This window comes from Homalodisca vitripennis, chromosome 5, assembly GCF_021130785.1.
Source record: "Homalodisca vitripennis isolate AUS2020 chromosome 5, UT_GWSS_2.1, whole genome shotgun sequence".
NCBI lineage: Eukaryota > Metazoa > Arthropoda > Insecta > Hemiptera > Cicadellidae > Homalodisca > Homalodisca vitripennis.
In genome coordinates, this window is record NC_060211.1 from 15,706,676 (window position 1) to 15,733,299 (window position 26,624).

The following is a 26,624-nucleotide window of genomic DNA, read 5'->3' on the forward strand; positions in this document are numbered from 1 at the left end:
TTCCATAAATTGAGAATTCTTACATTCTGACACGTTTCCAGAAGTAGGGACCTCACTGGGGTTGGAAGCTTTGCATAGAGGAACCCTTTTCAATTGAAAAAAAATGCATCGGAGAGTGGAAAATCACAGAACACAGAAGCTTCGATAGAAGCTCTTTGGTGTTTAGATATTTCCAGTAGCTTCTAATATATGAAGACCAAAATTTCCTTCATTGTAGAATGTTCCACTGAAACTCCAAGTAGATTGAACAATATCTTTGAGACACAAGAATAAGTGGAGGAAAAATATTATCAGTAGAATAATTTAGTTCAAACCCCTACTAAGCCACGAAATTACCACTTATGAAAAGACTTTTAGGGAATTTTGAATATTCTGAGATCTCTACACTCTTGGTTTCTAAGAAAATTACTAACTTCACGATAAATATTCGGACATAGAATGTGGCTGGTAATGGTACAAGGAAATGAGAATCAATGACATTACTATTGTTGAGGACATCTTGATATATTATTTCGGTTGAATGTTTTTCAATAATCTAATAAGGTGTTTTTTTGAAAACTTCAAACTCGTATTAAAAGACTTATAGCCCAAGTATTAAAATTCTTTGAACGGGAGTCTTGGACACCAGTGGGATGTGTTTTTTAAAACCACTGATTTTAGTGACCTCACAATGTTTTATTTTCAAAAAGATGGAGCTACTCCACATTATGCTCTTCCTGTGTGACAATGGCTAGATGCACACTATCCAGATCACTGGATCGGTAGAGGAGGATCAATTGAGTGGCCGGCAAGGTCTCCAGACTTAACACACTTAGACATTTTTTTAATCAATAGTTTTTAAAAAGACATCGCACTGGTGTCCGAAAGTTAAAAAACACTGCTGGTTGCAGACACTTAACTAGATAAACTTTTAGAAAGGTTAGGTAAGAATTTGAAAATAGGTTATTTTTTGCTTGAACAACAATGGCTGGCTACCTATTTGATAATTTTATTTCAAGTTTACAAAGGATTAATAACAGTATTCAGTGAGTAATTTTGTTGTTATTAGCAGTAGTACAGTATTTTTAGACTAATAATTGTTGTGTAAGAAATTACATTATTGGCTGCTAATAACAAGCGGCTTGGCCGATTTCAATTTCTTTGCCAAAATACAGCATTTTTTATGAGCTTATATTTGAGGTGTCACTAGCTATTAGTTGCCATTCCTAAATTTTAACTTTAGGTATGGGGGGCATGGTTAGGGAGCAACCCCATTTTGAAAATATTTTTTTGTCCCCCAATTAGTACTATACACTATCGTTTACATAATTTTGATACTTTGACTATAAGTCTTTTAATACGAGTTTGCAGTTTTCAAATGAACACCTTTTATATGAAAAACATTAACTAAATAATAGTCTGTTATTTTGAATACAGCATTTACTTTTTAAGACAAAGGCTAAATTATTTTCCTGCCACTAAGATCAATAAAAAAATCATCGGTAACTAAACGATTGCCAAGCAGCAGGTTATTTTAGAATTTCTACCACGTGACCAGAGATGTCTATAGCACTTCACCCCCTCTCTCAAATCTATAGCTTTATCTATAATATGTACTGAGGACTGACAGACAGAAAATCTGACGGAAAATGAATTTTTTTCAGCCCCCAAGGAAAGAGAATAGCAAAACTACCGGCGTGATACATATCGATCAGTAAAATACAACAACAGAAAATAATTCAGGCAATATTTAAGAATATGGTAAAATGAAGGAACTTCTGTTCTAGAGACTCCATAGCTCAACACTATAAGCTTCCCTTTCGTTCGAAAAACTGTCTTTGATGATAGTTATGATGTTTGTGATGTAAACGTACACTGATAAAACATAGTACAAAGTGTAACTTTTCTTCAGCACTGAATATACTTTTGTGAGGACGTTAAATATATTCTTATACAAGTAATAATTGCAATATAGAAAAATTTATTTCAGCTACGTAAACAGATATATATATATATATATAATATATATATAAATGCTGTTGCTTGTCTGGAACCCCGGATTTTGACAAATTGAAAGAGGTTATGGGATTTCCATATAGGAGCCGCATTTAAAAGTAATAATATTTGTTTCTAGTAAACAAAAATAATATGTATATTGATTCATAAAGGTGTATGGTCAAATATCACAGAAAAGTGAACAGCGATATTATATGAAGAATATTTGCCAAGTTGGAAGTATGCTGTAAAGAATGCTGCGGTTGGAAAAAGTGTATTTTAATTCTTCTAATTAACTGCAATTTTGATGTTAATGTTCAAGCGGAGTTACTTGATAATAATAATCCTATCCTTACTGAATATTATGTTATTTTGCACCTGGGATTAATTAAATACAAATAATCAATGGTTTAAAAGCAACAAAACAATTCAGTGTTTAATTAAACATACCTTGTTTGATCAACACGTGAGACCTCACTCGACTTCATCAACGTGCCGATACGTTAATTAGTGAAACTTGATATTGGTTTCGGTGATTGCTTTGATATCATTGCTAAACCCATCTCTTAACACGGTCTGAAAATTTATTGCTCGTATTAAACCGAATATGGAAAACATTAAATGAGTTTTTTTAGTATTCCGCCTGCACGAACAACCTGCTACTAGTTAGAGTGAAATGTTTAGTGGTGGTTAGCGGTCAGATTTCCATATGGAAAATATTAACTACCAATTAAACATTTTTTGGAAATGAATTGGTATCATAAAGAAGGTACCATACATGTGCAGGTATCACGGTAAGATTTGCGTAAGATTTCTATTTTGATGCCTCTAATGTAACATCGTTTTAATTATTCATCTGTTTTAGCAAATTTTTCTATCTAGGTGTAATAAAATAAGGTATTTAATTTTAAACGACTGTAAAAATTGAACAACGTTTACCAGGATCTATAAAACACAATTCATAGTAATTCCAAACCAGTATTTGTATACCTTGAACACTGCCCATTATGTTTGATTTATTTTCAAACTAACTAATCCAATGTTAACATATATTTAAACTGGAACCATGCGTGTGATTCATAATCAATGTATTATAAGTTTTCTGAAGGTTAGAAAACACGAATTATCCTAAATTTAATTTCCTATGTAAATTTATAATTTTAAACATATATTCTCCAATATCAACAGCATTTATTAAATTACAGACACGTTAAATAATTATTTAGTCTAAATTTAAGGTTTTCAGATAATTTTATTTAATTTAATAACCCGTTTTATTTAGTACATTAGAAAATAAACTGTGTTAAACTTCAAATATAGGTATATAATATTTATTATTTTATTTATAAATTGAATTAAGAGTCACATTTACTTGGTATTTACATCATATAATTTACGATTAAATGCACATATATTCACTTAACGATTCTGTACTGTACATAAGTTTTAACCAAGTTGTACAGTGTTTTCTTACTTGTGTAGGTAACAGCTCCCTGGAAGTAATTTTAATGGGTTTGTGTCGTAAGAGAGCAAAGATAATAATAATATTCAATAATATGATACCCAGTTTTACGTTTAAGTAGGATAACACTGTTATTTTTTAAGGACGAGAGTAATATTTGCAACTTACAATGACTGAACGGTTTGTTTAAGAATATTTGTTTTAGTGTTGCAATCAGTAAGTAGATTAATATAAATGTTTAATAGGATTTCAGAAATTTGCCATTGTTATATGTAAAAAAAATGTACAACACTATCTTTATATATATATTTCTTGTGTGCGTGTGTATGGTCCTAAACTCCTCCTAAACGGGTGGACCGATTTTAATGAAACTTTTTGTGTGTCTTCAGTTGGATCCGAGAATGGTTTAGATTCATAATTCGGTCAAGTTTTAATAGTTTATTTAATTAATTTTTTAATAATAAATTGTTGTTGATGGTGGAGTGTTTGACATTGGATCCGCCAGACTGCGCCACGAACGACACGTAATACAAAGTGAACTGATACTTAACAGCTGTGAATATTTTCAGCTGAAGTTCATCAATGAGGCAGAAACATTTGTTCACATTTAAAATTTAGAAAGTTAATATTTTAAATTTGTAAAGTGCTTGATCAGTAGTGTAATGCAGATTGCAAAGATGAAGTTTCACCAATTGTTCTACGTAAACATTATAGGCCTAATATTACAAACACAGCCATAATGTTTTTTCTATTTTAATTCCAGGTTTTCCCGACATTTTGTGCTGCTATCAAATTTGTGTGTTGTTTTGTTACATTCTGTAATTATTGTGTGAGTGCTAATTGTTATAATACATTAATAGAGATTGAAGATGTTTAAAGTGCATAAAAAACTATACTTATTTATTAAAGTTAATGAACTCATTTTGCACATTGAAGTGAGTATATTGGTCGCATACCTCAAATAACCTAAGTAGCATACAAATCAAAAGGTTGTGTTTCTATGTGTGAATATTGTTAACAGTTTAGATAATCAAGTTTTAAACTAATTGGATTTAAAATAATTTGTTGTAATTTACATTTTTTAATCTGCAGTCAGAATTGGTCACATAAGTTCAAATTAAGTAGCATACAAATCACATGTGTGAATAACTACTTATTGTTAATAGTGTAGGAATTGGTTTTAATTTAAATTCTGTTGGCCAGTTCCGACATTATACTGTAATTTTAAATTACTAATTTTATAACAAGTATATTTTTTAATTTACAACTTAATTTATCGTAATGCTATTGAATGTACAATATTTTTTGTTAATCCTTCAGGAGTGTACATAAACAAATAAGATGGTTTTTCCAATAGGGCTGAAGTATAATAAGTGGCCTCCATCACAATCGAATTATTGATATTTCTGAATAGCCTATCCAAACTACTATCCGAATTGGATTATAGTTATTTAAAGGCTGAAGTATAATAAGCAGCCACCATCACAATAGAATTATTGATATTTCTGAATAGCCTATCCAAAACTACTGAATTTCATTAGGCTATAGTTATTTATTCGGTCAAATTTAATTAAATTTTTAATTATAAATTGTTGATGTTGGAGTGTTTTATATTGGATCCGACAGACTGTGCTACGACACGTAATACAAAGTGAACTGATACTTAACAGCTGTGAATATTTTTCAGCTGAAGTTCACCAAAGAGGCAGAAACATTTGTTTACATTTAGATTACGTTATTATGAAGTGCTTGATCAGTAGTCTAATGCAGATTGCAAAGTTAAATTTTCACCAGTTGTTCTATGTAAACATTATAATATTACAACACAGCCATACGTTTAATCAATTATAGTCTTGAAAGCATAGAGTAAGCATAAACATATAAAAATAACACCACTTCTTATTTCAATATATTCTGTACTCACTTTGGAGGATAGAGATTATCCAGATATAAAATTGGAAGTTTTAGCTTTTAAGTGAAATTCTTAGTAAATTATTAAGTGTTGATCTTGGAAGAATGCGCTACGATCGGAGTTTCAAATGTTTTTCTATTTTAATTCCAGGTTTTCCCGACAGTTTGTGCTGCTATCAATGTGTGTGTGTTGTTTTGTAAGGTTCATGTTTCAAAAGTAAATACGGCAAATAACATTAAAATATAATAGAATAAAGTTATAAAAAGTGTACTACGTGGCCGCGTTATAAGTTTATAAAGGCCAGGCAAAAGGAAGAAAATAAAAAATAAAACATTGTGTAATTATTGTATGAGTGCTAAAATTGTAATAGTACATTAATAGAGATTATTGGTCGCATTACCTCAAATAACCTAAGTAGCATACAAATCAAAAGGTTGTGTTTCTATGTGTGAATAACTATTGTTGACATTTTAGATAATCAAGTTTTAAACTAATGGATTTCAAATAATTTGTTGTAATTTACATTTAAATCTGCAGTCAAAATTGGTCAGATAAGTTCAAATTAAGTAGCATACAAATCACATGTGTGAATAACTATTGTTAATAGTGTAGGAATTGGTTTTAAATTAAATTCTGTTGGCCAGTTCTGATACTATACTGTAATTTTAAATAACTATAATGAAATTCGGTAGTTTAGATTAGGCTAATCAAGAATATCAATAGAGGTTATCCAGATATAAAATTGGAAGTTTTAGTAAAATACACTTTTAACTGAAATTGGTAAATATTAAGTGTGCAGTGATTGATCAGTTAATTTTTGGTTTATAAATAAACTGTTTTTTATCTTGGTATGTTTTAAATTGGATCCAGCAGAATGCGCTACGATCGCAGTTTCAAATGTTTTTCTATTTTAATTCCAGGTTTTCCCGACAGTTTGTGCTGCTATCAAATTTGTGTGTTGTTTTCTATCACCGTGTAATTATTGTGTGAGTGCTAATTGTAATATTAAATTAATAGAGCATCACATGTGTCAATAACTATTGTTAATAATGTAGGAATTGGTTTTAAATTAAATTCTGTTGGCCAGTTCTGATACTATACTGTAATTTTAAATATCTATAATGAAATTCAGTAGTTTAGATAGGCTAATCAGAAATATCAATAATTCGATTGAGATGGTGGCTGCTTATTATACTTCAGCCTTTAAATAACTATAATTTGGATCGTCATTTTAGTAGTTTAGATAGGCTATTCAGATATATCAATAATTTGAATGTGATGGTGGCCACTTATTGTACTTCAGACCTATAGGGAATACTTATTTAGTATATTAGATACTGTAGTCTATGTTGTTATACATTTTTATCTAGAAGTTACTTAATTAAAATTACATATTGAATAAGTTACTCATATTCATTGTGTACTATTATACAGAATTTTATTTTTACAGAAAAATGCCACGTCTTTGTGGAAGAGGACGAATAGTTATTCAATCATGTGATTTATATGCTACTTAATTTGAACTTATGTGACCAAACTGTTAACAATAGTTATTCACACATAGAAAAACAACCTTTTGATTTGTATGCTACTTAGGTTATGCGACCAATATACTACTTCGTTCAATAAATTTTCAAAATTAGTTCAATAACTTCAATGAATGACTATAGTTTTTTATGTACTTCAAACATCTTCAATCTCTATTAATGTATTATTACAATTAGCACTCACACAATAATTACACAATGTTACAAAGCAACACACATATTTGATAGCAGCACAAACTGTCAGGAAAACCTGGAATTAAAATAGAAAACATTTGAAACTGTGATCGTAGCGCATTCTGCTGGATACAATGTAAAACATGCCAAGATGGTCCACTCAATTAGGAGGAGTTCAGCTCCATACACACGCACACAAGAAATATAAAGATAATAAAATTCGGTAGTTTAGATAGGCTAATTAGAAATATCAATAATTTGATTGCGATGTTGGCCGCTTATTATAATTCAGCCTTTAAATAACTATAATCTAATTCAGTTTGTCATTTTAGTAGTTTAGATAGGCTATTCAGAAATATCTATAATTCGATTGTGATGGTGGCCACTTATTATACTTCAGCCCTATACGGAATACTTATTTAGTATTTTAGATAAATTAAATTCTGTTGGCCAGTTCCGATACTATACTGTAATTTTAATTAACTATAATTAAATTCTTATAACGTGTACAGGACAACGTCTGTCGGGTCTGCTAGTATATGTATAAAACAAAGAGTGCTTTCGTCTGAGCTGATTGTGAGCTTGACTTCTCGTGCTTGTGACTTGTGCTCGCGATTTGCATCCTGTGCAGTGAAAACTGAACTAAACTCCAAGCAGGCAGCTCTGCTATAATTTGATTAGATTGTATTTAGGATTTAAGTTAGTTATTTTTCTGAGGAATAAATTAGGTTGCAGATGTCGGAGGAATTTTTTTACATTTTGTAACATAAAAACATAGAAAATGTCGGAAATCCTACTATCGTCACACTTTAAACATATAATTATTAGAAATTTTGGTATTGCCTTACATTAAAATGCCTTATCTGGTTTATATTAACATGTTACTTTATTAGTGTAATATAGGATGTAAATTATTGGATTTTGGTAGTTTTTGAATCTCCGGTTATGATTGTATAAAGTACAAAATATCTCCTGGAAATTTCGTGCTAAGGATGATTTCAATAGACAGATTTTTATGAAAGCTACCGAATATATTACTTGTATTATTCTTAACTTTACCTCAAGTTGTACTTTAGATGGCCAGAAAATTATAAATCGAATCTTTCATATTTTGTACACTCAATGTGTAAAGCATGATAAAATGGGATCGTATAAAATAAAACAGATATTACAGGAAGTGAGTTGGGACACTTACCTCCCTTGGCCGCACTCCACTGTAATATCTCGCTTGTTTTTATTACAGGGATGAAGGGTCGTGATGAAGGTGAGGGCAGATTTTTCCCTCGGCCCTACAACTGTCCTTAACAGGGCTTACTGCGCAATTTACACTTAGCTTTCTGCTGCCATTAAACACGTCTAGCCCAAGCAGTTGGTTTACATAAACATACTGATCGCGTGAAAAATCAATACAGTTACGTATAATTTTAAACTGTTCTATGGTTTACATTAAAATTGAATATCAGTATTATTTTATATTTTTAACAATCAAAAAACAAATAAAACTCGTGAATAAAACCAGTTACTAAACGATTCTAGAACGTCCAATGCGACAGGTTTGAGAAATATGGGATGTCTTAGACTTAGAAGCTAGAAAGCTTTTTTTTTACACAGCTTTATTTACAGTATAAGTGAAGCATATGCCGTAGGGTGGCCGCAGGCCGAGAGAGATTATCGAGTATAAACAAGAGTTCGTAAAAAGTGAAAACCCAACAAAAGTAACTTGGACCGGCTCAGTGGGTTTGATCTCTCCATAGCATTGCTATACTCGACGAACCCACAAAAAAGAAACAAAATCAAGCGTTCGGCCATTGGCCGAAATTACCGAACTCGGTGACCTGCTGGCACCCCAACCCCGACAATTTGACTAAATTTTTCTCTCTCTCGGTGCCCCTACCTCCACGCGGTTGCGACCGGGCAACGGACTCCAGGCAACCCCCCTGCTACCCAGTAGGGGGGCAATAAGAGGAACCGCACGACACGAATCCGTGCGGTCTCCTGGAGCCCGGCTAAAAGGGGCATTAACACCTCCGAGAGAGGTGTGAAAAAGACACCCGGACCGGACATCAATGGATCCAGATCCCTTCAAGCGCAAGGGGAAGGTCACAAGGACCCCCCCGGGATCTGGATCAATCAAGCCGGTGGACCCAAAGAAGAAGGGGGTCAAGACACCCCCTGGGTCCACCATGGCACAAACAATTGCCCACCCCCCCAACAAAGACCTCGTTACAACTGGGGGGGGGCCATCAACAATACAAATACCGGACATGACTTTCACCAGTAAGAACACCATGGCAATACAACACAAGGACATGACGGCAGGTTCTCCCTCTCGAATCCGCTCCGGATCCGGAGGGAGAGCCCCCCACAAGGAATTGACGGACGACCTCACCCCTCCTCGGAAAACAACCGAGAGGATGGTGATGGGATCTACGGACGATGACTCAGAAGATTACGCGGTCGTGACCAAGAAACGCAAAAATCGCTCTAGTCCAACGCATGACCCTAGGACAAGCAAGAAGGACAAGGTTGAGGCCCCCAGAGCTAGGTTGACGGAGCTGAGCACCGACGAAGATAGTGACGGCACCGGCAAAGAAGAGGACGTAATTGAGTTGACCAGCTATGACGCAATCGACAGCTCCATTAGCCTGGTTTTGGGTAAGCTAAGGCTGCTTCAAAAGAAGGCGGGATCTGCGGAGAAAGTGCGCGACATAGAAAAAGAGCTGCAATCCGTACTTCGCAAAGCACGCATGCTTCACGAGGAAAACCTGACCCTCAGGGCGCGTCTTGAAGAGAGAAGTTCGATCATGAAGATCTTCAAGGAAACCGTCCCTCCACAGCATCACGCAGCAACTCCAGGACCCTCATACGCGCAGGCTGCAGCTAGGCAATCGACGTCCAGGACCATCCCACCCAGGTCTACGAAACCTACTCAGACGATCCTCGTCTACCCGAAGACGGAAGGAGCAACGTCTGAGGAGGTGAAGGACTTGGTGCGCCGAACTGTGGACCCAAAAGCCTTGGGTCTGAGGGTTCACAGGGTGTCCAAGATCCGGAACGGTGGGGTGGCGATTGAACTGGAAGGAAAAGATCAAGCCAAGAAGTTAGCCGAAACGCTGCAGCCGGTCGTCAACACACGGGAACCCAAGAAAAGACTACCTAAGATCATGATCTACGATGTTCCAAGGCTCCTGGAGCCCAACGAGATCGCGAGGGACGTGTTCGAGCAAAACATCCGCTCAATGGGGATGGAGCCGGCAACCTTCGTGGGAGGCTTCACCCCCCTCTTCAGGACGGGCCCCAGAGATCCTCAGACATGTCACTGGGTGTGCGAAGTCAGCCCAGTGATACGACAAACCCTCTTACGTACCGGACGAATCTGCCTTGGATGGAATTCATGTAAGACAATAGACTATATCGCAACAACCAGATGCTATAGATGCCAAAGATATGGACACCTGGCCAAGGCTTGCAACGCTGTGGGGGATACGTGTGGGCACTGCGCGAAGGAAGGACACACCATCAAAGACTGCAAGGATAGGAGCAAGCCACCCACCTGCACGAACTGCAAGAGAGCTGGAAGAGATTCCAAGCACGCACTGACATCTAACACCTGTCCCAGCTATCTTGCAGAGTGTTCCAGGATCTCGACACACACTGACTATGAATAGACCTAATCGACGAGAGATCCTGAGGGTCGGGCAGCTGAATCTCCGTAACTCCAAAGCTGCCTGTGACGAAGCCAGACACACGATGGCTGAGCTAAATTTAGACATTCTCCTAGCGCAGGAACCCTACAGCGTTTCGGGCAAGGTCAGATGCTTCGGATTGTCATCCACGAACCTCATTATTGGGAACCAGCAACAGGAGGTGAGACCGATGGCAGCGATCGTCTGCAAGCCGGAACTGGAGCCACTGGAAGTACTGCAACTCAGGACGACACACTTTGCAGTGATGAAGATTAGGACAAATGTAGGACTAGTGACTTTTGTATCCGGCTACTTCCAATTCAGCCATCCAATAGACAATTACATCGATCAATTGGACAACATCTTGCGGAGTCTGCGTGGAGAACATGTCGTCGTGGGATTGGACGCTAATGCCAATTCCACGTTCTGGCATTCCGACGAGACAAACGCCCGCGGGGCTGAATTGGAAGCTTTGATCATAAGAAGAAACCTGGTGGTTCTCAATAATGAGGGTCCCAGCACTCACAACTCGGGCACCAACATAGATGTGACACTGGCGACGCCAGGCATCGCTCGACACGTAACATCCTGGAGTGTTCTGGAGAATCAGAGTATGAGCGACCACCGCCTCATTACGTGGACAATTGACTCAGCACTTGCATCGAATGAACGATCCGGTACGGTAATGAGGGTAAATAAGACGAACTTCGATAGGCTGAATAACATCATACAAGCAAGATTACAACAAGCAAGAATCAGCCCGGAGGAATTCACTACAGTTCTGAAGGAGACCTGTGCCGCGGCGATCCCCCGAGTTAAGAAGAAACGGGACACGTCAGCCCCCTGGTGGAACGCCGGTCTCGAAAACCAAAAGATCGTCGTCAACCGAGCCAGAAGAAAAGCCCAGCGCTGCTGCCCCTGTAGGATGAGACTCGTTTACTCGGGCATCCACAGGAGGGAGCAGCTGAAATATAAAGCAATGATCAAGAAGAGCAAGTCGGATAGTTGGCGGCGGTTTGTGGGAGAGACCGGTAACGATCCATTTGGTTTCGTATATAAGCTAGGGGCTGACAAGCTTAGACTAAGAGAAGTGATGACGACACTGAGGATTGCAGACCAGGAATACACGAGTGACATGGAGGGGACGCTGCGGCACATCCTGAACACCTTGATGACACCAGACGAGATGGGGAACGAAGATCGGGAGCACCTAAGGATCAGGGAGGACCTCCTCGTACCGTATGACGGGCCAGTTGATCAGGACTTTACAATAGTCGACTTAACCAACGCTATAGCCAAAATGAAGAAGGGGAAGGCTCCAGGGCCGGATGGAATCCCAGCTGAAGTCCTGAAAAACTGGTCCGCCGGGGTGGGGGAGATCTTCCTGGAACACCTGAACGGCTGCTGGAGAAGCGGATACTACCCATCCGTCTGGAAAGAGGCACTGGTGCGGATCATCCGTAAATCCGGGGACAGAGACTGGTCGGACCCAACATCTTTCCGACCCATTAGTCTGCTATCTGTCCTCGGAAAGACATTTGAAAGAATGATATGTGAAAGACTGACGAACCATATAGAAGGACAAGGACACCTGTGCGACTCTCAGTACGGCTTCCGAGCTGGGAGAAGCACGGTGGACGCCATCCAACGACTCCTGGACTGGACGACGGCAGTGAACTCAAAACACGCAGTAGGACTCTTCCTGGACATCAAGGGAGCTTTCGACGGGGTGTGGTGGCCAGTTGTGTTCCATAAACTTAGAAGTATGCGAGTATCTCAAAACATCTACAAGATCATCAAGAATTACCTGTCAGACAGGACCGCATATATGGAGCACGGTGGCTGCCGCGCGCAGATTCCCGTCGAGAGGGGTTGCCCGCAAGGGTCAGTCCTGGGACCCATCCTTTGGAACTGCGTGTTTGACGACCTCCTGAGAATCCCACTTCCGCATGGTTCGTCGGTCATCGCTTTCGCTGATGACGCGGTCTTCCTTGTACAAGGAAGATCTAGACCTGACATCGAAGAAAAGATGGCGGAGATCTGCACCAGACTGGACAACTGGTCGAAGACAGTTAAACTGGAATTTTCAGCCTCAAAGACCAAGGCTATGATCCTGGCCGGCAATCTTCACAGGGGACGACCACCGCTGATCAGACTCTCCGGACAACGGGTCGGATACGTGGATCAACAGGAATACCTCGGGGTGCTGCTAGACAAGAAACTGACGTTCCTTCCCCATGTGAAAGCCAGCGGCGAGCGAGCCAAGGCACTCATGGGGAAGATAGTTAGACTAGCAAGACTCAAGTACGGCATACGACCAGCCACGCTGCAGACCATCTACAGAGCAGTGTACACCCCGATGGTTGACTACGCTTCACGTGTCTGGGCCCACCGGGTGGAGAACGTTCATGTGCGAAGACAGCTCCGGATGGCACAGAGACACGCATTGCGCTGCATAACAGGGGCATACAGGACTACTTCATTCCAGGCAGTTGCAATCATCGCTGGAGAACTCCCGATAGATCTGAAGATCAAGCTGGATAAGATGCTGTGGGAAAGGAAGACAGGACAACGGAACGGCACCAAACAACAACTCAGGGAGCAGATCCTGGATCAGTGGCAGAGGGAGTGGGATGAGGCGGACACTGGACGTTTCACCCACTCCATCTTTCCGGATGTCCGAGAGAGAATTCAACAGCTCAGGTGGATCCAGATTGATCATGTCCTCACTCAGTTCCTGACTGGGCATGGTCAGTTTGGTGAGTACCATCACCGCTTCGGGCACTCGGAGGACGACCTCTGTCACTGTGGGGAAGTTGACACACCGCACCACAGCATCTTCCACTGCATCGCCTACGACGACCTTCGGCAGGATCTTCGGACTTTCGTGGAGGAAACCCTGAACGCGCAATGGCCCTGTGAATTCCGGACGCTTGTGACGACACCTGAGACGGCAACCCTGACAAGACACCTCTGCGGGGCTATCCTCGAAGACAAGGCCGCCAGACGACTCACCGAGGAGTGACACGACGGGAAGAGTCAGGCAAACTTCGAAGTCAAACTGATCAGTTTTTGACTTGAAGAGCCTGACAAACTTCCAACCAGAAACAGTACAGACAGCAAGACATCATCAACACTAGACTTGACATCTCCCACCGGATTCGACAACCCCGATCAAGACTTCCCCTCTTCGGCGGTGTTGGGACTGCGGTTGCACACCCGCACCAAGGCTGAGGAGCACCGCGGCTCACACCGTCGAAACCGTCCTCGGAACCTCCCCCCCTCCAGGAGCGTTGCAGCGGCAGAAGAAGATGATCCAACACCAGCACAGCACGACCTTCACCTGACAGGACCAGAGACGGTACACAACACATAACCAGACCTGGAAATGACAACGTGAGGACATCGACTTCTGCATGACTCCGCCCCTGGACCCAAGCAGATGACTCCAGCCAGCTGCAACGACTCTGCTCGCGGCCATTGCAGCTGGCGGCCCCTTCCACCGACACCGGGACTCCGACCCAGGACTCCAATCCGTGGAGGGGCCCAGAAGTGCGCAGCACCAGCGAGACTAACAACAACCCGTTCCGAGGACATAACACAACTAACACCAAACAACCCAACCTCCCTCCCCTGTAGTATCCTTAACTTACTCCTGCATGCCTGACTCCAACAAAACTTCCCCTACCCGAAACTCCCTTCTATCCTGCATGCCTTACTACTAACACTGTTAAATTTAGGTTAAGTTGGCTAGGATAGATTAGGGACTTTCATGTAACTAGATCAGGAATTGCAGAGTATAGTTAGGCTAGAGAGTAGAATATGATGTCTTGCAGACACGTATATTCTTAAGTTATAGATTTAATTAAAAAAAAAAAAAAAAAAAAAAAAAAAAAAAAAAAAAAAAAAAAAAAAAAAAAAAAAAATATGCCGTAGGGTATGAGAGGTTAAATTTATTCCTAGTTATACTCTATTATTAGCTTGCGCTTATCGTTAAGCCCACTAAGAACACTTCGCTAAAATATTATATCGTGAAAATATTCACTAACGCACAAACAATCTTCATAGAGACGCCTACGCCGTTATCCTACCCAGAGTTGTCTATATAGGAATTAGGCTTAATGTAATATTTCGTGTATTGGTCAATTTGCTTTTGATATATAATGCACACATGTATATAGGTATCAGGGAGGTAATAATGAAATTGGTAGGCTCTTAAGCCTACTTCACTAACGACCTGCCAACAAATACATGAGCCAACAGTGGGATTTTCACACTTTTTTTATTCTACAAATACTACTAAATTACTCATTAGTGACTCATAATGACAAGTGCCTGATTTCTCATACACTACGCTAAATCAATGTTAGAAACAAATCTGTACTTATACTATGTAATATAACTGTGTTGTGTAGATAGGAATTATCCATGTTAAAGACAACGATAATTTTAATTTGGAAAAAGATTTGCTAAAAACATTCTATTAGTGACAAATAGAAATTACCAGTTCACTGTACATCTGTGCTGTTTTTGTCGTAAAAGTTTATAAATGTTAATGCGGAGAACTTTAGAATGCACGGGTGGAACGTACGTGTACATGTAACACAAGCAGCCACACAGCTGTCCGGGGTAAATACGTAAAGCTGACCCAGGGGTTAGGAAGCTAATGGTAGAAGCGATATTAACGATGCGGTGTTCTCTACCTAACTACCCTGATTGTTAACTAAATCCTCCCCATTATTTTGACTGCGAGGTAAACCTTTACAGTGGATACTCCTATTTAGTTGTTGTGTTATAACACTCATCGTGATTTTCAGTAATTTATATTATTTAGACATGAATACTAAAATCAATTATGACCTACTTCAAATCAAAATGCTTTGTTCTCCATCAAATGATAAAATTTTAGAATGAGGGGAGTGTTTCGTTTGAATAAAAAAACTACCACTTTAGGAATAATAATACACTTTTGTTTTGATACATTAATTTTGAATACTTCAATTGATATTATCAGGAATTTATTCGTTTCCACGGTTATCATAGCTTTCTAATAACGTATAATTTAATAAAGAGAATTACATTTATGAATCGTAATAAAAATGTATAAAGCTATATTTTAGATATTCCATTCACGATGAGATGAGTATTTGGAAAATATATATTAACATTTTTTTAAATGCTACAGTATAGTATTTACAGTTGGGACTTAATATAACTAAATAGAGTTATCAGAAACGTAATAAAAGTTACATGCCCTAAGAAATTAAGTAGTTGCATGTGGCAAAAATAATTAATTTACAATATAATATTTGTTTGCATTTTACATATAAAGTTATTACAATGTAACAGTGTAAATAATTTACTGACTTATTCAACTAATTATTATCTAACTTTTTTTCTTAATTCGCAAACTGCTACCTTATCGTGATAAATTTCAAAATGGACATGAATGGGCAAATTAAACTGGCATTGTTTATTCAGTTAAAACTCAGTTAATTGTAACCGATTTAAACATTTAAAGTGTATATGGTTTAGTCCATACATATTCTTCGAAAGTACAATTTTTAATAGTACTTATTCAAATACTTAGGTTTCAATATTTTGTCATTTTAACAAACATATTTTATTAGTGGGTATGGGCAATATACAAATGTTACTAAAGTTCTTTATATTCGGTTTATTATTTTTTTAAATAAAATTTTTTAATCAAACAATACAGAAAGTGGCTAAACGGAAGGAGGCCGACTAATTGGTTGGACAAAACTTTTGCTTCATTTCACCCAATAAACAAATTCCTAAAGTTTCTGTAGAGAGCACTGTTGCACCGCTATATCATCGATTACCTTGTGAAGAATGTACTACATAATGTATTAGATTGTATAACTAAGTCTTCAATTTACGCCTATGGAAGAATAATAAAATAAGTCAGGACTAGTAAATATTCCACATAAATCATAATCGTTTCTAAGTATTTAAAAGTTGTAAGGGTATTTTGTTCATCCCTTATATACCTCTATAGAAATAAGTAATGGTAATATATTTTATATCTACCGAACACATGATGGTATTGAGCTAAGTTCAAAAATACGAATCTTATTTTACAATCCGCGATATTACACTTACTTGCTACACATAGACTAATGATAGAACACATAGAGAACATGTTGTCACACTGCGGCCTCAAGGGAGGTATCGGACAACTCACCGTGTCCTCTATCCGTATGTATGGACAGGCCAACTATATAGTTACTGAGTGGTTACGTGTACCTGTGCAGGACAGTGGCCGTGACACACTGGCGGGGGTGAGCTCTGAACGTTAGTAACGGAAACCCGCAGAAATACGTGACTTTAGATATATTTTTGTAGCTGAGAAAGATTGATAGCACAAACATGTGACCTGCCATAGACCTACTCAGTTCCATCATGACGTTTACACTAGAACAAGCAGACATATAAAGCTAAACATTTCTCTCTAAACTTGATGTCCTAAACTTAATTAATTTGTTTAAAAACACACTTCGTGATCGTCATGTTAGAAAATATTATTTTAATTACGTATTATTTGAAATTCTGTACTCAATTTTATAACACTCAAATGGAATGTATTGGCATAGTGCAATTAGTATGTACAATGTTCAGTATAATTCAACTGGTCAAATTATTATTAATTTATAATTGATTTATTTTGGATTTTTATGTCGTTAATTAACTTGTTACAGCTAAAGAACTTATTTTGCAACGCTTTTGCGTAACGGAACATGAAAAAAATTCAAAACAGTAATATTTTTGTTAATACAGGCTTTTAATTAAGTTAAAAATTATGAAATCGCACTAATATTAATAATAACACAAAACATAATTCAAGTCTGGAATTTAAAATTGATGATCCTACTAATAAATTTAATAACATTTGTTCCCATCCAAAATGTGTTATTGATATGTATGGCATTAATTGAAGTTCTTTATTAATTTTTCAAATAATTAAACAGGTAAAATATTATAGAGTATTTTTAGAAATTTAAAGCTTGTTTTAAAACTTATTTCAAGTTTATTAATGTTTTATGACAGCAAAGGACTATGTCCAATTATAATCTAATCTGTAAAACGAGATATAACGTAATATATTATTAAAGATTCTAGTTTAATTTTATTTGTATTTGTAGTTATTGATGGTTAATTGCTCACGTTATTCGTAACGGATCTCTAAGATAATCAGCATGGATATTCTGCTAGTAAATTCTGAGTCAAGTTTTTTATACACTTGAATCGATCACTAGGAAGTAGAGTAGGAGAGCCAACTATTCAACTAATCTAGCTCGCTCATTTTCACGTACATTATATAGCAATTGGCTTGAATGCTTAATGAGTCTAAATTTAAACCAAAAGTGGTTTGAAAAACATACCTAGACATATTTTCTTGATTCATGAAGTATAAATGGATTTTAATGGCAATACTTAAAATACTTGGGAAGTATTGTCCTAAGATGATAGACATCTTAGGAACGCAATTTCAAAAATTTAAAGCTTACTTTCAAAATTCCATTTCCACAAATTTTTTCTAGACAGGCGTTTTGAAAGTCATTGGACTTAAAGCTTACTTTCAAAATTCCATTTCCACTAATTTTTTCTAGACAGGCATTTTGAAAGTCATTGGACTTAAAGCTTACTTTCAAAATTCAATTTCTATCAGAACTCAAATTCAGGTCCTGTGTAATTTTTTTCTGGCTATAATATTCCGAAATCTTTGTACTTTTATTACATAATATTTTAATGTTATTACAGTAAATGCTATATGTTAATGCTTATTTGGATACTCTTAATATTATGGAATTTTTATTCCATGAAATTAAAAAATAAAATTATTATTTATTTCCATCAAATAAGAATATAATTGTAACGGTGAGGTTATAAATGCTTATTTAGTGTACCATTTCTCAGGTTTTATTTCAATCTTCAAGTGTAGAAGATTAGTAGAGTCAGGGATGATTACGAAATACTCGTACAATGATATGAACATGGCGAGGCTTTGTTCACTGTGATGAGAGGGAAGCGGAGACAGTGAGCCAACAAATGTCATGTTTTATGTTCAAGAACAACTGCAATTTCCACAAGCCGCTGTTGGAGAAACACATTACACCTCACATTATGGTTGTTCCTGTATGTGACAAGTCCTAACATGTATAACTGTGCTAGATAATTTAACACTACTGCAGCAACTTTTGAAATTTAGAAAAATGACGTGTTTTTGAAACAACTGAATTCAAAAAGTCGGTTGTTGCGTTCTTTACAAGTTAACGCACTGCTAAAGCTGCTCTCGTGATTTCTAACTATGTTTTAACTTACGTATGTAACATATCTCAATACTACTAACCTAATTGAAAGTTTCAAATTTTCTACTCATGTAGTATAACATATTTTAACATCGATTTCACGTATTGTAAAACATACCAACATATATGAATACCAGTTGAAACTAAAATAAAAATGAAAACCATATAAAATTGAATTTGATAAAAACTAACAGACTAGGCAGAATCTTTAAAACATAAGCATTTACGAAATCGCAGAAAAGAAGCCATTAAGAGAGAATTTATTACAGCTCCAAAAATATTTAGTAAAAACAAATATTATTCCATTACATATATACAGGGACTTGATATTTAATTAGCTTTAAAGTAATATTTAAAATAAATACGGACACGTCTCTACTAATTGTTTTTAAAACAATTATTATTATTGATTGAAAAATTAAAAATTTTTATAAGATTGTTGAGATATTTTTTAGTTATAATCATTGTTATAAATTTTTTTAACTTAAACATAATATATTATTGACATTAAATGAACATGTAAAGAAAATCAAACGACTTAATCAAGTATTACGCGGTTTTGTTATTATTTACAAAAAAAATACATTACAATTATAGAGTATAATGATTTCTTGATAATGAAATACTAGGTGTATTTTCATTAAAGTGTTTAATTTCTCTGAAATTTCTGTTTTAGTGCATAAGAAATTTCAAATTAAAATAGTTACTATGCAACCCAATTCAAAATGTTGTGGATGTTTGATTTTTATGAAATTTCTTTTTATTATCCGTGTAATTCATGAGGCACGTGTGTGTGAAATTGTAACTCTCTAGGGCATCGGAGGACATTGGTCATTGTGGAAAAACTGAAACATAGCTTCTCTAAGGATTGCAACCTTACTTTAACTTTAACTGTGTAAAGATGGTTAATCTTCATAAAACATATTTTATTTTTTAGAGTGTAAGACAAATATGCAACAAATTTAATCTTACTATGATTTATATAAGTTGAGAAATATAGTTTTTTTTGTGGGGATTGCAAATCAATTTCAATCTCTATGGATAGTTCAACTTCATAAAAATATTTTGTTTATCGTTTTAGGCCATATCGTTCCATATCGATTTCATTTTTCTATGACTTTAGGAAGTTAAGAGACAAAATATATTCTAGGGGTCACAACCCTATTTCAACCCCTACTATGAATGTTTATTTATAAAAATTCTTTAATTTTTATTTGTCATGCCGAATTTATACTTTCTTGTATATCATGTATTTGAAGAACTAAGTATGAGTGTGTGAGTGAGGGCTTTGACTTTTATATACAGAGATTCACTTTTTCAGAATCACCTCTTACTACGGGCAATAGACTATTCGAAGGTGAAAGGATAGTTGAAGTTTAGGAATTTGTTACCGTTACATATTACTTTTTTGTAATTTTAGTACCTATGGCAAATATCCAAAACCCTAACGTCCTTTTAAATCAACCATCGTAAATAACAACCCGTAGAAAAAAGGACTTAAAAGCACTCCAGTTTAGTTTATTAGAGTAATTTAAATAAAAATAAAAAGGCTTTGAATTTTATTATACACATAATGGTGAATTAACATTTAAAAATATACATCAAATTGACTTAAAATTTAGCTTGTAAATAATATACTGTGGGGTTTTTGTGAACAATATTAAACGACTCTTTTGCCCTTATTTTACATGAAAAAGTCTCAACCTCTTTGGATTCCTAGCAAATGTTTCGACAATACACAACTACGTATGCGAATCCTTACCTCCACTATTTTGTTACGTAGGTCTTAGGTTAACTTCTGTACACATAAACTACTTATTTATTAAGTGCATGCTTAAATTTAGGTTGCCAATTTTTCGGAATTTAAGGAATTATCATGTCAGATCTTGATGGTTATGGCTGGATTAGTTTGTGATGATATGTATTATGTATCATCTTTATTTTTCTTGAGTTCTGAATAGAAGAAAAGACAGATTATAATTCTAAAAGACAATAAAACTTTAATTCTTTGATTTACCTCAGACCCATTTCAAAAGATTGAACTTGCCCATTACTTGTTGTTATGGAGCAGCGGATCTAAATAAGAAACTGTGTCCACATAAACTGGAAGGGATAGTTCGAGGGTATCAACAGAATCCTGGGTATAAACACTGTTTTGCTGCTCATAACATTTGAAAGTTATCGCCACTATTTTGAAATTCACGTGCTGGCCATTATCAAGATAAATATAAAGCCACATAGAAGACCTTAATGTAGGTTTGAATACAAAATAATACAGGGCTGAAGATATAATTCTAGAATAAATGATGTTGCAACACAATTGCAACTCGTCCGGTTATATTCCAACCAACGAGCTATTTTGTTAGAGCATTTATGACACACTTGCAAATAAATTTAGTTGATATATTTTACAGTATTACATAAGTTAATTTATATTAGTACATTAAAAAGTAATAAACTACAACTATTGAGTACTTAAGAGTGATTATTTTATGTTAATGTGGTAGAATATTCTCTTCGTGTCCACCCTCAACTGGAGGATAATGAAGATTCAGAAGGTACAATAGTGTGCATTTTAAGTATTTTTATACATAACTGAAGGTGAAGGTACATGCATGAGACCTTCACGACATGACTTTTATACGAACGAATACGTAAGGCACTCCTCGCTTCTGCCACTCCACAGTATAAAAGCACACGGAATTGACCTGTGGATACGTCATGTGAAAGGTACTGTTCTTTAATATTTAACAGATAAATCTTCGCAGCTTACAAAGATTAATTTTTAGAACTGGTTAGGCATATTAGATAAATATTATGAAGACTTTGCTCTAGAACCCTATAACGTCGTCTTTCAGTCGACGGCAGCCATTTCACGACTATCCCAGATAGAAATATAGCTCACTTCAACTCATCCTTTCTAAACTGCAGTTGACCTTCAGTGGCTTGAAAATCACCCGATGACCCGCTAAATAAATTGCGAAATCTTTATAAGCCCGTTCACTTCACAGACGAACCATTAGGACTGCCGTTTACATATTCTGCATTCTACGGAATTATAAACATCATTAACGTAAATGTAATGAATGTATATAACAAAAATTAAAAATGGAAACTTTTCTTTCTGAGTGTAAATTTTCAAATAAACTGCACAATCACCTCGTTCTGGATGGAGTGCCGCCTGCAATATCACTTTTTGGCCCACATTTGCGTTTGACAGAAGCATCTCCGTATGTTGTAAGAGTCCAGTTTTTGATCAAGAACACCCACCAGTACAACAAGGAGGTAAGGGAAGGAAAAGCTACGGATTTTGCTTATTCAAGAAGCGGTGGATAACCGAGTACTCTTGTGCGCGGAGCATCAAAGGCAAGGGTGAAGGTGGTTTTAGTGAGTCATATATGAATAAGGTTGTCAAAAATAAGATTTTGTTATCTATTTACATGCTAGCTTTAGTTTTGAAAAATGATATTTTGTTAAGAGGGTACAGTACGGCAAATATAAAAAAGTTTAATTTTCGTTTCTCTATATTTTTTTATTTGGGATATTTTCTGAGGAGTTTTTTGCTAAATTTATGAAAATCCGATGTCTGGAAATATTTTAATTTTAATTTAAAATAATATACTATACATCGAAAATTTTAGGTAACCAGGGAAACTTAGTTGTTTATTATACTACCAGTGTTGTAGAAAGTACCCCTTTGGCAATGAGTGTACAGCGAAGAAATTAGAGTGCATTGAACACGTGCAGAAGGGCATGGGATCAGCGTATGAAGAATTTAAATTTGAAAAGTAAAAAGCCAAATAAACTGACGGAAAGCTATGGGTGGTCGGAATAGACTGACTGAAGTTGCCTAATTATATATTAAAAAATACTATGGTCTAGCAATACCTAGGAATAATAATAATTTGAGAGAGATTCAGCAACTAGTATGGGCAGAATACCATCACTTATTGTCAAGCAACGCCGATCCTCAACACGGGCTTTGCCCAAAGGAAGCGATAGTTGGTGTAAGTACCAAAAGACCATGGCTTCAAATAAACTGTACTTTGACTTAAATTATTTATATTTCTCTCCAGTCATCATCAAAAAGATAAAACGTAATTTTACCGACCTCATCTAGCTCGCTTAGAAAATGTCACCATGGTAGATGGCAGAATCCAAATGCGTCTGTGAACCAAAATAATTTTGTTTCTTTCCAAAAACCGTCCTCCTAAGCATAAATAATCTACACCTACGAGTGTATGATGTCAAAAAGTCCTTCAACAAAGGAAATATTGCAAGATAAACGGTTTTAATACACTTAGGAATAATATTTGGACATAACTTTAGCTACGTCGGAAACCAAGCCCACATGTATAAGCTAGGTAAGCTTGGTCAAGTACTAAAAGAAAGCTGGAAGAAGAGTCAGAGGATCCTGATAACCCCAATTATGGAGCAGGATGTAATTAAACTTGCGTTGTATGTTAGTGAACTCACTTTTAAGCCTATGTCTTTATTTGCGATTTCCCTAAATTTATTTTTTCCCACATATGTAAGTTTTTCTCAGGAAATACTTATCAGACTATGAAAAAATAAAGTTGTACTTTAAATTAGTACACACATTTTCAACGCTAGGCAATAACAAAATAAAAATGTTGTCGTAAAAAAAATTAAATAGTAAATAGCTTTGTCAAAAAGTATATATTTAGGGTTTTATATATTAAAATATGTGTAACAATATATTTAAAAAGTTTTCACGCTCTCTGTTACGAAATTTCCTAAAAAAAGTTCCGAAATTTTGATTGTGATATGCCAAGATGTGCCTGAGAAAAAAGGACAAAACATTTCATAATTATTTACTTATCCTGAAAGTAGTCCTACAAATAAAGCAATAGGAATAAATTATTAAAACAAGTCTTATATTACCTGGAAAAATTAGGGCCAAGAAGCCCTTACTTAACCTGGAGACGAACAGACAAAGGTGACCTCCGAACCTCTACGCAACAAAGTAACGCAATTCCAAACAGCGTTGGAATTCTAGGGTTAAATATTAAGAAAATTTCATATGTTAACCATATTTAATTTTCACATTATATCGTGTCACTACTTGTTGGGAACATAACTAAAAAGTCTTACCTGTAAAAACATGAGCACAGCAATATGTGTACTTCAGAAATGTACCCAGCGTCCATATGCTTACGCACTACGTTTCTCACACAGTTCTGGATATTTTTCTAACTTACGGTATTGGGTTCCATAGTAACATTTTGAAACACTGGAATTGATAATAATATTTTAAAAGTCATTGGTACGCTATTATATCTACATTAGACACAATTTAATTTTTTCTACTGTTACCGGCTACTTTTAAAATTTTCCACCTCTCCCATCCACGATGCAAATAAAGCCTTTGATAGAGCCAATTTTATTGAGAGGATTTCAGTTCTTTACATTACGGTACGCTTAAAGAATTGTAGCATAGCCATATTTGATGCCATGGAAAATCAAGATGTATTAATGAAAGAGAATTCTTATGAACGTGTGATTGTATTATGTGCATCAATGCGTTATTCCGCCTGAGGATAATGATGTCCCTTTCTGTAAAACCTCCCTCAGAACTACAAAGCCCACACCCTTGAAGTGGGCGTGCTTAAAGAACCCTAACGTTTGTGGCTCAAAGGACGCAGAACCTTTCCGCGTGGTTGTCAATCTGCAGCTACGGACTTTCTTTCCTTATGCAAAAGTGATTTGAGATCTTAGCTTACATTTCAAGAATAATTTTAAAATTATGGTTTGATTTTATTCGTAAAAACGATTTTGAATCTTGGAAAACTGACTAATGTTTAGTGATGGTTGGCACCCGTATACAATTTTTACTTCCTTACCTTCGTTACCCAAACAATTAACTTTTGAGAAATAAAGATTCTTATTAGCTGTCATCAATTTTGCCGTCCATCTATACGTTTTATTCTTCATCTCAAAACTTTATATTAAACTCACCTGATTTTACTTCCTTTGTAACGCCTTTTGAAAAGGCGCTCTATTTATTGTATTTCTTAAATCAGTTTATTTAATCCAGTTTTTTACAGAGCCTCAATAACTTTCATCTACTATTGTTTTTTTTTTCCTTTTATACTTTCCTTCAATGTACTAAAACATTATTTATAGTCCCTCTACTTTAAAGTAGAAACACTTTTTATTAATTCCTTGAGTACCAATTACTGTTTACTACCCCTACATGCAGTCTATACAGACTGGCACATGTTAGATTTTCCGAATGAGTGTTCCGTACAAATTCTTATTAGAAACATTTGTTTACATTTCCATGAAGTCGGTGTCTCGTTTATCATTACATTTTAATGTTTTCCTATATATTTTCAGCATATTTTTACATAAGATGTCTGTTTACTTGTGGCGTGGAGGGAGTAGTAATTATAAATATTTTACTACATATATATGCGTAGGAAAAATTAGGATGATCGAATGGGGGGGAGTTACCTCTACAAATTCTGTACCTACCAGTCAAGCTGGAGTACAAGAGTAAACCCACCCCCCACCACGAATGTATGTAAAAGGCTAATAGTTTTACTATTATTATTTTCTGATATACAACGTAACATAAACGAAAATTAAACCTTTTGGAGACCGCCCGATTACACAAAATAATTTCAAACAATAATTCTGTATTAAAGAGAATAATAGAGGCTGGGAGAAATGGTTATATTTTAAGAATCACAAGACACAGCCTCTTAAACTTTTTTCCAACCATCCTATCTGTTATAAAAATATTAAGATATAAATTAATATGTATTTATATAGAGGATATGTTTACTGTGTAAACAACTACACAAATTTCTAGACGTGAAATTAATAATTATCTGCTGTTTTTACTACCGCTGAGTGGTTAACGTCCACTGCTTACATTGTGCAAAGACGCTCGGAGATGAATAAATATATATGTAGAAAATAGAAACTCCAAGTTGAATATTATTAGAAGAGCACTGTATATTTCATTACTTTGGTTGTCTAATTTTGGGTTTAATATAAATATTTTGAGATAAACACATTATAGTGATCTACAAATATCTTTCAATCAGTGGAAGAGTCTGTAATTAAAATTTTTGAGCTAATATCTGAACTGAAATAAAATTATTAATCTAAGATATAATAAATATAAAATACTGTTTTTATTAGGTAATGCAGTTCTAAAAATATTAAAAAATTAAAATGCGGTTTTTTTTTAGATCTTATATACAAATTTTAATTTGTGTGTATCTTGAGTCTTGGGAAAAATGATAGAAACATTTATAATATGTAAAAAGGATTGCTACTTCAAACTGTAAAAATATTTACATCGAAAAGTTGAACAAATACGCACTGTACTATAAATGAGACTCATATTATGTGGTGGGGTTATTTTTTTCCAAGTTAGCGAGTTTTGATTGCCTGAGAGTAACGTGTATCATATTATAACATGGGCATGGTTAACACTGATTGTCACTTACACGTATTCCATATTAACATGTTGTGAATATATGTATATATATATATATATATATA